The 15156-nt window shown below is 46.7% G+C and overlaps 1 protein-coding gene across 6 annotated transcripts in view; it reads right to left on the bottom strand.

The window, feature by feature from the left end:
• Nucleotides 1-10120, bottom strand: part of TIAM2 (TIAM Rac1 associated GEF 2) — a 272290-nt gene extending 262170 nt beyond the window's left edge. For 5 of the 6 annotated variants that reach the window (XR_012433556.1, XM_045390320.3, XM_045390326.3 and 2 more), the window contains exon 1: nt 9941-10120. The gene's annotated coding sequence lies outside the window, so the exon portion shown is untranslated. Of the gene's footprint in view, nt 1-9671; nt 9714-9940 lie in introns of those variants that run through there. The other variant, XM_045390325.3, reaches the window with a different exon arrangement.
• Between the last annotated feature and the right edge of the window lie 5036 nt (nt 10121-15156).

Genomic DNA, 15156 nt, shown 5'->3' with positions numbered 1-15156 from the left:
GTGCTGGGATTATAAGCGTGAGCCACCGTGCCCGGCTCTTGCAACCCTACTTGTAAATGTTTATAAAATGTTTTCTTTTCCTTTCTCATACTGTGTAGCTACATAGAAACATTGAGTTGTATAGTTGAAAGGACCCCAAAAATTCATTGAGTCCAATGCAACTCCCAAAATTACAAATAAAGAAATGGTAACCCAGAGAGAATATACTGTTTCATTCAAGATCATGCAGCTGTTTTTGGCAAAACTACCCAAAACCCAGGGATCCAGTCTTCTTTTCAGTAATATATGCTGACTGCCTGGATTATTACCTCTGACTGGACAAACACCAAGAACAATTCAATGAAACACATACAAGTTCTTTCAAACAGCTCATCTTCTGTCACCCACCAAAATGGAGACAAGCAAAGGCACTGATAAAAGTCACATGAGTCCCAAAACATGTCACACAACAGACTCAACAGAATGCACTTTTTTCTTGGAGGCAGGGGGTGGAGATAGAGTCTCGCTCCATCGCCCAGGCTGGAGTTCAGTGGTGCAATCTTGGCTCACTGCAACCTCCACCTCCCAGGTTCAGGTGATTCTCCTGCCTCAGCCTCCTGAGTAGCTGAGATTACAGGCGGCCACCACTACACCCAGCTCAATTTTGCATTTCTAGTATAGACAGGGTTTCACCATGTTGGCCAGGCTGGTCTCAAATTCCTGATCTCAAGTGATCTGCCCACCTCAGCCTCCCAAAGTGCTGGGATTACAGGCGTGAGCCACCGTGCCCGGCCAGAATGATCACTTGTATATCATCAATAAGGAATCCAATGGTGAGAGAAAGTAGGACACAGAGACACATACAACCATCATACACACAAGGTTATAACCACCATACACGGAAGGTGGCCATGTGGAGGATGGGCCCTGAGGGTGGTGAGAATGAAGTGATTACTTCTCAAGAGGAAATGAAGGTTCAGAAAATGAGCAAGGAAAGCTTTAGAAGGATGCTTGAGATGAGCCAGCCTGGAAGGCTGGGGAAGCCAGTACTCTCGAGTTATTAAGTTGATGCAAAAGTGATTGTGGTTTTTGCCATTACTTTCAATGGCAAAAACCACAGTCACTTTTGCACCAACCTAATACAACAACAAAATTCCAATACAGAAGAAGATGCAAGCAAGTGGGACCTGCTAGGAGGGGGTGAGTGTATATCCACAACAAATGGATCCAATCAGTGAAGTTTCTGAGTTTCTTTTAAATCTTGTGTAACCTCAAGGTATTTGCCCACATGACACACAGTGGTTTCCCATCAAGCAGTTCAGTAGATGATTGTCAAGGGAGGATTACTATGGCTAACTCCAGTTTCACAGAATGACTAAGATTTTCCAGAGGGAAAGTTCAAAATGGACACGTGAAATGGGAAAATATTTTGGTTTCTGATGCAGCAAACGTTCATTGAGCCTTCATGTATTCATGCAGTAGGTGTTGATCCCAGAGGTTTCAAATGCCACCAACACAAAAGATAATTTAATTCATTTTGATGGATTCCAGATGTGTTCTTCCTTCACTTCTGCTCATATGCACCAATGCGCTTTTGAGAGCCCTCATTTTCATCCAGCTTCATGGTTATGCAGAGTGATGAGAAGTATGACTATTATTCTGCCAATCATAACCTTAGTACAAGGCCTGAAGAAGAAGGTTAATGAGAAGGATTTAGTGGCTCCATTGCCAGGAGACACTGGGAATCATTAGAAAACAATTTTATGGCTGGGCACAGTGGTTCACACCTGTAATCCCAGCACTTTGGGAGGCCAAGGCGGGTGGATCACCTGAGGTCAGGAGTTTGCAACCAGCCTGGCCAACATGGTGAAACCCCGTCTCTACTAAAAATACAAAAATTAGCTGGGCATGGTGGTGTGTACCTGTAATTCCAGCTACTCAGGAGGCAGAGACAGGAGAATTACTTGAACCTGGGACGCAGAGGTTGCAATGAGCCGAGAACACACCACTGCACTCCAGCTTGGGTGGCAGAGTGACACACCATCTCAAAAAAAAAAAAAAAATTATCATCTCCCTGAGGAAGCCAAGTCCCTCAAATGTTTAGGTGACTTGCCAAATGGGTAAAAGGTGTATTCCACACCAGAATCTAGAGCTGTTCTATCCAATACAACAACGGTGCCACAACTCCACGCTTGGGGAAAAAAACGGATCAACCTTTATGTATTTTAACTTTCAGCACTTTATTACTGATAAAGTCCATTTAGAGAGTCAAATATTTGGCAAAGCATCTCTCAATTTCATAATCATAGTATAATGCTTTTAAAAACAATTTCATTGAACACTTCACACATTCTGTCAACCACCATCTAAGAGTGTTCACTAAAGAACCAGGCTGGATATAAAAGCAGTACGAAAATAAAACAAGCACGGCTGGGCACAGTGGCTCACACCTATAATCCCAACACTTTGGGAGGCCAAGGAGGGCAGATCACCTGAAGTCAAGAGTTCGAGACCAGCCTGGTCAACATGGTGAAACCCTGTCTCTACTAAAACACATACACACACACACACACACACACACACACACACACACACACACACACATTAGCCAGGTGTGGTGACGGGTGCCAGTAATCCCAACTACTTGGGAAGCTAAGCTGGGAGAATTGCTCGAACCCAGGAGGCGAAGTTTGCAGTGAGCTAAGATCACACCACTGCACTCCAGCCTGGGCAACAGAACGAAACTCCATCTCAAAAATAAATAAATAAATAAAACAAGCAAAGCACTCCCTGTGTGATGGAGAAGTCACCAAGAATTAAATATTATTTGATGAATGCAATGACTGATATAGACCACACAAGTGCCTAAGAAGCAACTCAGAGGGTAGGCTTCTCTGGGTCTCTGTCCCCCTGTCTCTGCACCCACCAGACAGGGAATAATGCAAGGAAAAAAATGACAGAAAGAAATACAAAACACTTAGTGAACTTTCTCATTGTGACAGGCCAGGTTCTAAGCATATTATGCTAATTTTATTTTATTTTGAGATGAGGTCTTGCTCTGTCACCCAGGCTGGAGTGCAATGACATGATCATGGCTCAAACAATCCTCCTGGGTTCAAACAATCCTCCCACCTCAGCCTCTTTAGTAGCTGGGACTACAGGCATATGCCACCATGCCCAGCTAATTTTTGTATTTTTTTTTTATTTAGAGACAGGGTCTTACTATGTTGCCCAGGTTGGTCTCAAATACCTGGCCTCAAGTGATCATCCAGCCTCAGCCTACCAAAGTGCTGGGCTTATGGGCATGAGCCTCCACACTCAGGCATATTATGTTAATTAATTTCTCAATTCTCAAAGCAATATTCTAAGAAGGCACTGCTGTCATCCTTCTTTTAGAGATGAAAATCTTAAGGCACAGAATGCTCTTTACTAGACAACAACAATATATTTTTTTGAATTTTAAAATAATACAAAATATTGCACTAAAATTCATCACTATATTTTAAAGGCAATGAGAATCCTTCACTTTCACCAGCATAAGGAAAGATTTGCAAGCTTATTTCTTATGCCATTTCCCAAACTACTGACAAAAGAAGCTTCAAAATTCAAGTTTTACATACTGTTCCCAATGCAAAGAAATCACTTAGTAATGGGAACTCATGAAGAACCATGTCCAAAAGGCACATTCAGAAACCTAACCATGAATTTAAAAGAAAGCTTGTAATCCAACACCATGAAAACACAATGAACACGGCAGTCCAGATTCTGTTACTCAATCTACAAACCTCATAAATGAAAACAAAGCAGACCAACTTCCAGCTAGATGGAATGCCTGGAGAGGAGTGCGCCAGAGCCCAGGCCCTGTAACATCCAAGAGAGGAACTACATTATACACTTCTGGCAGGGAACCTTCTCAGGGCACCAGCCTATGTCTGCTGGCAGTAACCGTCTGTGGGCATTTTTTTTTCCTTAATGTTATGAAAAAACATTTCATAAAAATAAAAGCTTTCAAATGCTAGATGATTTTTATTAAGATCCTGTATTTGTTTACAATTAAGGGCATGCTACCTGCTGGGTCAGTATAGAAGAGTGGAAGGATCATGTGGTCAGACAGATCTGGATTCAAATCTCAGCTGTGCAATTTCAAACTACATGAACTTGGGTAAGGGATCCCACAGGTCTCCAACCTTCTCCTTCTGGGTTGTCACATGGGTGAGCAGGCTGGATGTCATCCTTTACTGGATGTGATTCTCCCTGCCCTCCACTTTCTCAGTCACCAAGTCCATCACACTTCCTTTATATTTCTGGAATCTTCCTCCATGTCTGTCCCCACTGTTCTACTGCCACCGCTTTTGATGATCTACACTGTTACCACTGACCTTCTTCCTGTCAGGCTTGCTTCCCTAAATCTACTCACAACAATCTAAAAAGAAACTGGTTTCTTCGTTTGTTTGTTTGAGATGGGGTCCCGCTCGGTCACCCAGGCTGGAGTGCTGTGGCGCAATCCTGGTTTACTGCAACCTCCAACTCTTGGATTCAAGCAATTCTCGTGCCCCAGCCTCGTGTAGCTGGGACTACAGATGTGCACCACCATGCCCGGCTAATTTTTGAATTTTTAGTAGAGACAGGGTTTCACCATGTTAGCCAGGCTGGTCTTGAACTCCCAACCTCAAGTGATCCCCAGCCTCAGCCTCCCAAAGTACTGGGATGACAGGAGTAAGCCAGAGTTCCTGAAAGGAATTGGTTTCAAATGCAAATCTGACCTATCACTCCTCCACCTAAAACTTAAGGAATTTGCTTTTGTGTCACTTAATGTCACTTACTGTTCTCTAGTTAAAGTAAGTTATCTTACTGACCATCATGTTCAGAGCATAACAGTTTTTTGGTTTTTTTTGTTTTTTGTTCTGCTTTGTTTTTTTGCAACAGAGTTTCCCTCTTGTCGCCCAGGCTGGAGTGCAGTGGCACAATCTCAGCTCACCGCAACCTCCACCTCCCAGGTTCAAGCAATTCTCCTGCCTCAGCTTCCCAAGTAGCTGGGATTACAGGCATGCGCCACCATGCCTACTAATTTTTGTATTTTTAGTACAGACGGGGTTTCTCCATGTTGGTCAGCTGGTCTTGAACTCCAGACCTCAGGTGTTCTGCCCCTTGGCCTCCCAAAGTGCAGGGATTACAGGCGTGAGCCACCATGCCCAGCCCAGCTTAACGGTTCTTATCACATCGTAGGGGGCTCACTCAGCACATGTTTAACACTGAGGGAGTTGTTTAAGCATGAATTTCTTCCTTATTCCACAAAAGTCTTACTTTTTTAAATTCAGAGGAACAAATGAGATGATGTATACAGATGGCCTAGCACAGGCCAAGGAATTACTGCCATAGCTTCTACCTCCTCTTACTGTTCATTGTTCCAAAGTTTGCAAAGTGCTTTCATGCACTTCAGCTCATTTGATCCTTGTAACAACTCTAAGATTTAAGGAGTTACAAGAGGCCGGGCGTGGTTCACAAGGCCAGGAGTTCAAGACCAGCCTGGCCAACATGGAGAAACCCTGTCTGTACTAAAAATGCAAAAATTACCTGAGCATGTTGGCACACACCTGTAATCCCAGCCACTCGGGAGGATGAGGCAGGAGAATTGCTTGAACCAGGACCCAGGAGGCGGAGGTTGCAGAGAGCTGAGATGGCACCACATAGCACTCCAGCCTGGGCTACAGAGTAAGACTCCGTCTCAAAAAAAAAAAAAAAGAAGTTACAAGAAACTGAGGCTGGTGACATTTATGGTCTGCAGAAGCATACATAGTTTTCAGACAAACCTACTGATTCCAAATCCTGAGCTTTTTCATTATGCTTTTCTGTCAGGAGTTCTAGCTTCTCCTATAGAAAATAATAAAGAAATAAAAATTATTTTTCCTGGCCGGGTGCGGTGGCTCACGTCTGTAATCCCAGCACTTTGGGAGTGCAAGGCAGGCGGATAACCTGAGGTCAGGAGTTTGAGACCAGCCTGGCCAACATGGCAAAACCCCATCTCTACTAAAAATACAAAAATTAGCCAGTGTGGTGGTGGGTGCCTGCAATCCCAGCTACTCGGGAGGCTGAGGCAGGAGAATCGCTTGAACCCAGGAGATGGAGACTGCAGTGAGCCAAGATTGCCACTGCACTCCAGCCTGGGTGACAGAGTGACACTCTGTCTCAAAAAAAAAAAAAAAAAAAAAAATTTTTTTCCTATAGCATATCAAACGTCTTTGAATGTATAACAGAGATGCCCATCTTTTCCATAAAGTTTAACCAATACTTTTTATGGCATTTAAGAAATACAAACACATGGGCCAAATTCCACTCCAAACGGACTTTGCATCATTTCTTATCAATTACTTTAAATAAGGAAGCTGTCGTCTGGTTTGTTCATTCATTCCTCCATTCAGCAAATATTTATCACATGCCTACTTTACCCAGGGCAATGTGTTTGGCACTAAAAATCTTTTCTTTCCCTGAGGTCCTAAAATTTAGCCTGTACCTTCAAGATTTCCCAAGTGAGGCCAATGATGGAACATACAGAAGGGGTGTTCTTATAGGTACTTGAATATGAAGTAGAAGCCAGGAAATCTGAAAACTCATTCTGGCTATGCCTCTACACAAGCTCAGTGACCCTCCATAAGTTCCTGGGACTCAGTTTCCTTACCCATAAAATGGGAGAATAGATCCATATTATCCTTAAAGTTATTTCAATGCTATGAATTCAAGAGATTCCAAGATTCCATATAACTAGCAAACACTTTCGACATCTACAGTATATAATTTTATATCACAATCTTATAAGTGTTTGCATGATAATTCACATATTTATTGTAGCTTGAAAAATACCACCAGATCACCCCACAAATCGTTAATTTTAACTACATACAAAATTTGGAGCATTTTTACAACTCTTGCAGCCAATTCAGCTTGTAAATGGCCCCCTCCCAATGAAAACTGCATTTTTCATGTGTAAACTGTGATATTAAATACTGATCTCGTTGGATATCCTAAATAAATCAGATTCAAACCCTTCTTACTTTCTTAGTTTAATTCTGTGACATCTCACTTTAGGATGACTTAAATGCTTATATACAAAATGGCACTTAATGCAACTTATTAGCACATGTTCATGTGAGCAAAGCTCTTTAGGGCCTTACTTCCAAGTTTCTTGCCCCCTTATCTCTCTCAGCAAATCATGATTAGGCACCTAAACCTGAGTGGCTTGAAAAGTCGTCAGCTGAGGAGACACCATATGTTGACACAAATCCCTGACGCCCACCCATGAATTCACATTCGCAGATTCTTCCCTGTAATCAAGGAAAAGACATCTGTCTAAGCATCATTTGAAGAGCCCAGATATAAGAGAAGCAAACTGAAGCATATTTCTATATACTGACTTATACAAAAAAATCTGACCCCAAACTCTTACTTCTTTCTAGATTTCGTGAGAAGTAATCTTTTCTGGCCGGACACGGTGGCTCATGCCTACAATCCCAGCACTTTGGGAGGCCAAGGAGGGTGGATCACTTGAGCTCAGGTGTTCAAGACCAGCCTGGGCAACAAGGAGAAACCCCGTTTCTACAAATTTTTTTTTAATTAGCCAGGTGTGATGGCACGTATCTGTAGTCCCAGCTACTTGGAAGGCTGAGAAGGGAAAATCAATTTAGCTGGGAAGGCTGAGACTGCGGTGAGCTGTGATCTTATCACTGTACTTCAGCCTGGGCAACAAAGGGAGACCATCTCAAAAAAAAAAAAAAAAAAGAAAGAAAGAAAGAAAGAAAGAAAGAAAGAAAGAAAGAAAGAGAGAGAAAGAAAGAAATAATCTTTTCCTCATTCATTCACGGAACCTTAACTGAGCTCCTATTACATCAGTTGAAGTGATGGATGCTAAGTACAATAGTGGGGATAGGCTTAGGGTCACTACTAAACCATACTGTACTTTTGATTAAATTGCCAAATGTATCCTCTTCCAGTGGAGAGGAGTGCAATAGAGGCTTGGCAAGTGGAGTGTGAATTGGATTTCAGCCTCCAATTGCCTGTTGGACAAGATGACCTTGTGTAGTGAACAACCTGAACAACTGTGCAAGGTGGCACTGCCAGATGTATATACAAAAATGTGTTCTAGTAGAAGCACTGACTACTGGAGGAAGAGGAGCTTAACTTTGCCCACAGATAAGGGGGAAGAAAAGCTTCCTAGAGAAGGTATTTGACTGACACATTAAGAATGTGTGGGTAATTGACAGATGGATAAGAGGAGTAAGAACAGTGTAAGCAGAATTTCATTCATTCCAAACAATGGTCTGGAAATGACAACTTGTGAGTAGTTTGATGTGTCTAGAGCAGGCAGTGTGAAAGCGGGGGAGAGCCAGGAGGCCTGGGGAAAGTCAGTAGATGGAACTGGAAAGGCAGGCAGGTGCCCCATTATGAAGCATCTTAGTATGGTATGTGAAGGTGTTGAAAGCTGATTCTGAGATCATCAAGGGCGTGTTTTGCCACTGTAAATAATAAACTCTTCTTCAGTTATACCTTGTCATGTTCTTTTACATTTACCCAACACAAAAACCTCTGACACCCTAAAGCAACAAGTTTTATTTTCCTGTAAAGTGAGCAGGTAAAATCCGGTGGAGCAAATTTTGCTTACAAATCTGCACCAATCATACTACATTTTTAAAACGTAACAATCTTAAAGAACGTCAGGAAATACTTCTAAGAGTATAAGAACACACAGGTTCTACTGGCTATGCCCAAATTATAAAACCAACCATGGACACTTTTTTGTCCAGAACCTAGGACTGAAACATTTATAGCATATGATCTGCACCTGTACGAAACTTGGTAAGATTTTAGAGACACTTTGGCTTAGATCTATTGGAAACAGAACTGGAGATAGCCGGTGTTGTCTGTTAAAATAAGGTCGTCAGCATCATTGGGGGAGCAAAAGGTAGAATGTGTGAATAACCCTGAGAAGAGAATCCCAGGCCCTTCACCGCATTGGAAATCAAGGTCTCACCACTACCCAAGGAGGCTGAGGAGTGTCACCAAGTGGCCTCTTGCCTGAATTCTGCAGAGAAAAGCAGGAAAACCTCCCCCTGAATGAAATTATCTTTGGAATCAAGCAGCCTTCCTCCTCTTTAAATAAACTTAACCTATTTTTCTATTTAAAAAAAAAAAAAAAAGAGGCACGGAAGCTCATCAATATTAAATTTCACCGCTCCTTAAAGACACAAATACCTCCTGCAATCTTACTCCCGGACCTTTCCAGCGGCTGTCAGCAACGAATGGTTGGAAGAATGGACTCTTTTCTTTCTGAACCGTTTTTGGTAAATAGGATCCATTAGGGGCACAACGTGTCGGTTTTCACAGAAACTTGGCACCTCAGCCCCCCTAGGAGCCGCGCCCGTCCGGGATGGCTCCCGCGCTCGGAAAGGCCGGAGGGGCTGAGCAGGGACCGCACGGTCTACACTCGCTGAGCCGACCGCCTGGGATCCTGCTCCGCCGCGGCGCCTTTCTGAGGCTCCGAGGTCGCCGGGCGGGCGTGGGCGCAGCAGGCGCTCCCCTCGGGGCACCCACGGCTCGGCTTTGGGCGAGAACCTCGGAGGGCGAGGTTCTCCTCATCCGGGATGGGACCGGGGCTGAAAGTGGGTCCTGGCCTGTCGTGCAGCGCGAGGGGACCAGGGTACCTGGTTTCAGATCCTTCTGGAAAGTGCTTCGTCCCCAGTGCCAGGCTGTGCCCGGACGCTGCCGCCCTCCGGGAAGAGGGTGCCAAGCCGCGCCCCGCAGCCGCCACCTTCCGCGGGACTCCCAGGAAAGCGGGCGCAGAGAGGGGCGGCCAACAAAGGGGAAGGAAGGGGAACGCCGGCCGCGCGCCGCCCCGCCCGCAGGGGACCCGGAGCCGCCGCCGACCAGCGCCGTCCTCGCCCTCCTGCGCCCTCACCCGGGCGCCCCTTACCTTGGGTCGCGCGCCGGGCTCCGTGGGGCAGGTCGCGCGCCGCCCTCCGCTACCCTCGGCGCGTGGCCCTCGCGGGAACGCGGGGAGGAGTTGGAGAAGTTTTGGGGGTCACTTTGTTCTCCACTTGGACGCGCGCTGTACGCTTGCGGCGGCGACCTCGGTTACGGTTACGGCTGCCCCAGCCCCGCGCGCAGCGACTGCGAGGCCAGAGCCGCGACCGCACCTCCCGCCCCGCCCCGGACACGCCCCAGCCCCGCCCCGCGGCAGGCCCAAGACCCCCGCGCCAGCTCCCGGCTAGTCCCTGACCGTGTCCCTCGCGCTTTCTTTGGAACAACACAAATAATGAAAATAACAACTCAAGAAACATCGAGCACGCGCTCGCTGTGAGCTGGGGGCTCTGCCCGCGACCGCGGATGCGATGCGCCAATGCGACCCCGGCCCTTCCCCGAAGAGCTTAAAGACGGCTCTTCCCGGGTTCCACCGAGGAAAGGCAGGCCAAGCTGAGGTCAGCGGCCGCAGAGACTCCCCACCTCCTTCCCCTTCTGAGAGGAGATGGCTTCGCAGCGGAGACGGCAATCGAGTCCCATGGGACTCGAAGGCCCGGTCGAATTGGGACTTTCCAAGTGGAGAAGCTGCGATTTGTTTGTTTGTTTGTTTGTTTGTTTATTCAGACGGAGTTTCGCTCTGTCGCCCAGGCTGGAGTGCAGTGGCGAGATCTCGGCTCACCGCAACCTCCACCTCCCAGGTTCAAGCGATTCTCCTGCCTCAGCCTCCCGAGTAGCTGGGATTACAGGCATGAGCCACCACTCCCGGCTAATTTTGTATTTTTAATAGAGATAGGGTTTCATCATGTTGGTCAGGCTGGTCTCGAATTCCCGACCTCAGGTGATCCACCCGCCTCGGCCTCCCAAAGTGCTGGGATTACAGGCATGAGCCACGGCGCCCGGCCGAAGCTGCGATTTTTATTAGAAAAGCCTGAGTGGCCCAGTGGGCCTGGACGCTGGGAAGGGCGAGGGAGCTAAGGAGATCCAGGAATGAAAGCTGCCTGGGACACCGAGTTCCTGGAATCACTCTCCTCGCCTTGGAAAAGGCTCCACCCTGGAGAGAAGAGGGAAGGGAAGGTAGATGCAGGCCATGTGTTAGGGTGGGTCCTCCGAGAAGAAGCGCCCATTCAGGACTAGATGCGGAAGGTTTTCTTGGGGGAAATGGCCGTGGAACTAAATGAGGAGGGAGCTGTGAGAGCTGGAGAAGGTCGGGCATTCTGCAAATCCGAGCCCAGGTGAAGGAGGGAAGGAAGCGCCCGTCCCGGCCTCCCTGCAGTATAAGGAAAGCTCAGCAAGATCATCCGTGAGACCTTCAGCCAAAATGACCTACCATGGGGATCCTGATTCTCCCCAGAACCTGCCTGCCTTCGTGTCCATGCCGCCACCAGTCCTTGGCTGGGAGCGGCCAGATGGGAAGGGTGGCGTTGGGCACAATCCCAGTGCTGGAGTTCACAGCACAGCAGCCAAGGCCCTGGTCAGTTAGGTGCAGTGCGTGAATACGACCCAGTCTCCATAACTGGAGATCAGCGGAGAACTGTGAGTCAAAAAGACAAATGGAATCTGCTTTCCCACAACACACCCACAGTTTCAGAATGAAGCCTCCAGGCTTTGTGGGGATCGGACAGACCTGCTCTCCACCCTCAACCACCACAGGCTCTGTACACACTGAACTAGTTGTGACTGGCCCCTCCCACTTCATAGGCCCTCCCCTGGTCCTATCTGCATCTTTGCGCACTTGGCTCTGCCTAGGAAAATATCTTCCCACTCCACCCACCCTTCCATGCTCAACTCAAGCATCACCTCCAAGGACCTTTTCTTCCTTGACACTTATTTACTGTTTTGTGGGCGGGGTGCTTGTTTTGTTTTGAGATGGAGTGTCTGTCGCCCAGGCTGGAGTGCAGCGGCATGAGCTCAGTTTACTCAACCTCCACCTCCCGGGTTCAAATGATTCTCCTGCCTCAGCCTCCCAAGTAACTAGGACTACAGGTGTGCACCACCACGCCCAGATCATTTTTGTACTGTTAGTAGAGATGGAGTTTCACCATGTTGGCCAGGCTGGTCTCGAACCCCTGACCTCAAGTGATTCGCTCACCTTAGCCTCCCAAAGTGTTGGGATTATGAGTGTGAGCCATGGCACCCGGCCAACACTTATTTACTTCTTACTTCTGACTCACACCTACCACACTGAAATGGGGGTTGGGGGGGTGGTATGTGTTTATTTATTTTTCTTGCTTCTTTTATTGCATTTTTCACACTGTTTTAAAATATTTTTCTGATTATAAAGTAATATGTTTGTTGTACAAACTTGAAAAAATATATAGAACCCAGATGACTCTAACTCCTCTCCTCTTGAAAAGACACTATCCCTTGACAGCCAAGTAACCAGAGTCTGAGCTCCCATCCCACCCACATGTGTACATCTGGGTCCAACCAAGAGAGAGGCCACACAATGATTTCAACAGTGAAAGTTTAATACAAAGAATTATTAACTATAACGGGACTTGGAGTAGTGGGGGATTGACTAGGTTAGTAAGAAAGATGAAAGAAAATAGGAAAAGCAGACCAGGCGTGGTGGCTCATGCCTATAATCCCAGCACTTTGGGAGGCCGAGGCGGGCGGATCACCTGAGTTCAGGAGTTCGAGACCAGCCTGACCAACATGGAGAAATCTTGTCTCTACCAAAAATACAAAATTAGCCGGACATAGTGCCATATGACAGTAATCCCAGCTACTCGGGAGGCTGAGGCAGGAGAACCGCTTGAACCCGGGAGGTGGAGGTTGCGGTGAGCCAAGGTCACACCATTGCACTCCAATAGCGAAACTCCGTCACAAAAAAAAAAAAAAGAAAAAGGAAAAAGACAAGAAAATAGGAACAGCAGATGGAAGGACTGAAGGAGCAGTCATTGCCCCAGGGCTGAGAGAGTGCACCCAAAAGGAAGCTTCTCCTTCCCCTAGGGTTGAGACCCAGACCCCGTGGGGGAGGGCACAGCTATGGTTCACTAAATGGCAGAGAAGTCACTGAGGTGTCATCCAGTGGAACTTGCTAGTAATTCAACCTTTAGAACTTGCTGGATATCTACCCTTTAGAGTATGAAGAAAGTTGTTCAAAGGGAGGCGTCTCATGGAGGCTTTTCACTACAAAAGCACCTACAAAAGCAGGTGCTGGAAGAAACAGGTGGCTGCTGGATGCTCCCGGAGAAGCCTCCCAAGCTGCAGGAGCCTGCTGAGCAGAAGCTTGGCAACCCAGAGGCAAAGCTCTGTCCTCCTGCAGTGCCTCTCCCATGCCCCATATCCACAATGCTTAACAACAAGCCAGCTGGCAAAGGCAGTTGTTTAAAAGATCTAGATCTGGCTGGGCATGGTGGCTCACACCTGTAATCCCAGTACTTCAGGAGGCCAAGGCGGGTGGATTGCCTGAGGTCAGGAGTTCGAGACCAGACTGGCCAATATGGCAAAACCCCATCTGTACTAAAAAAAAAAAAAAAAAAAATTAGCCAGGCATGGTGGTGCACACCTGTAATCCCAGCTACTCCGGAGACTGAGGCAGGAGAATCCCTTGAACCCAGGGGTAGAGGTTGCAGTGAGCTGAGATAATGCGACTGTATACCAGCCTGGGCGACAGAGTGAGACTCAGTCTCAAAAAATAACAATAATAATACCAGCCTGGCCAACATGGTGAGACCCCATCTCTACTAAAAATACAAAAATTAGCCAGGTGTGGTGGCGTGTACCTGCAATCCCAGCTACTCAGGGGGCTGAGGCAAGAGAATCACTTGAACCTGGGAAACAGAGGCTGCAGTGAGCCGATATCATGCCACTGTACTCCACTCTGGGCAACAAAGTGAGACTCCATCTCAAATAATAAATAAATAAATAAATAAATAAATAAATAAATAAAGCCTAGATTCATTTTTACAGAGAAGGCAAAAAGGATGAACCTGGAGCTAAGAGGCCATGATCCACTAACCAGCACATTCTACAGGCTCAGAAAGACCAGGCATCATCCAGCTTCCCCTCCCAGACTCTTCCAGCACATTCCAGATGAATACTAACATTGCTACACGTCTCTCCCTACTGGCACGTGTCCCTCAGCTGGCAGTTTTGTTCCTGTCCATGACTCCCTTGGCTGCAACTGTCTGTATGCATTCCTCCCCCAAGGGCTTTGCCTCATCTAGAGGCACAGGGTGCCTGCTCTCCTGGTTTTCACAGGTACGACCAAGAGGTGAGAGTCAACAAAACTTGACAGAAGGCTAAGGAACCAGAAAGGAATTACAGAAGAATCTACTCCCAAAGACAAATTCAAATTTCTACCCCTTACAAAGAGAAAAAGAGCCGCATGTTTCAAAAGGCAGCCCCACTTTCGTCAACATCCACTCACTTGATAACCACCAAGGCTTCAAAACTACTCAGCTACAGTATCCTATTATGTCCTAAAAATGTAATAATAATAGGATGGGTGTGGTGGCTCCTGCTTGTAATCCCAGCACTTTGGGAGGCTGAGGTCAGGAGTTCGAGCCCAGCCTGGCCAAGAGGGTGAAACCTCGTTCCTACAAAAAATACAAAAATTTAGCCAGGTATGGTGGCTTGTGCCTGTAATCCCAGCTACTTTGGAGGCTGAGGCAGGAGAATCACTTGAACCCCAGGAGGTGGACATTGCAGTGAGCTAAGATCATGCCATTGCACTTCAGCCTGGGCAACAGAGTAAGACTCCGTCTTAAAAAATTTTAATAATAATAACATTAGCTGTAATCTCACTATCAAGCGGTAAGCATTTTGTCATATTCTCTTGCACAGTCTTCAGACTCGGACTACCCAGATCTAAACTCTGTGAGGGATGGGATCATGCCCAACTCATCTTTCTATCCCTGGTCACTTAGTACATTTCCTGACATATATAGAAGGTGCCTATCAGTGTTTGGGGCATCGAATGTGTTTCCAAAAGCTTCTCAGGACCAGAAGGTATTCAAGTACTTGTCTCTTAGTTTCAATAGACAAGTTATCCTTCCTCTGAGATCTGCCTCAAAGAGAGGTTCCTTAACACACCACTGTCACTTTTGGACAATTCTTCGAAGCAATATTAACTCTTGTTCACAACACCTGAAGGAAGAGAGTCTTCCTGCCACGTAAACTCTCTGCCTCAGCCTGGGCACCGCCGGCTACAGAAAGGACCTT

This window comes from Macaca fascicularis, chromosome 4, assembly GCF_037993035.2.
Source record: "Macaca fascicularis isolate 582-1 chromosome 4, T2T-MFA8v1.1".
Classification (NCBI taxonomy): domain Eukaryota; kingdom Metazoa; phylum Chordata; class Mammalia; order Primates; family Cercopithecidae; genus Macaca; species Macaca fascicularis.
The sequence above is the reverse complement of the archived record's forward strand: the minus strand, read 5'-3'. Positions and strand labels throughout refer to the sequence as shown.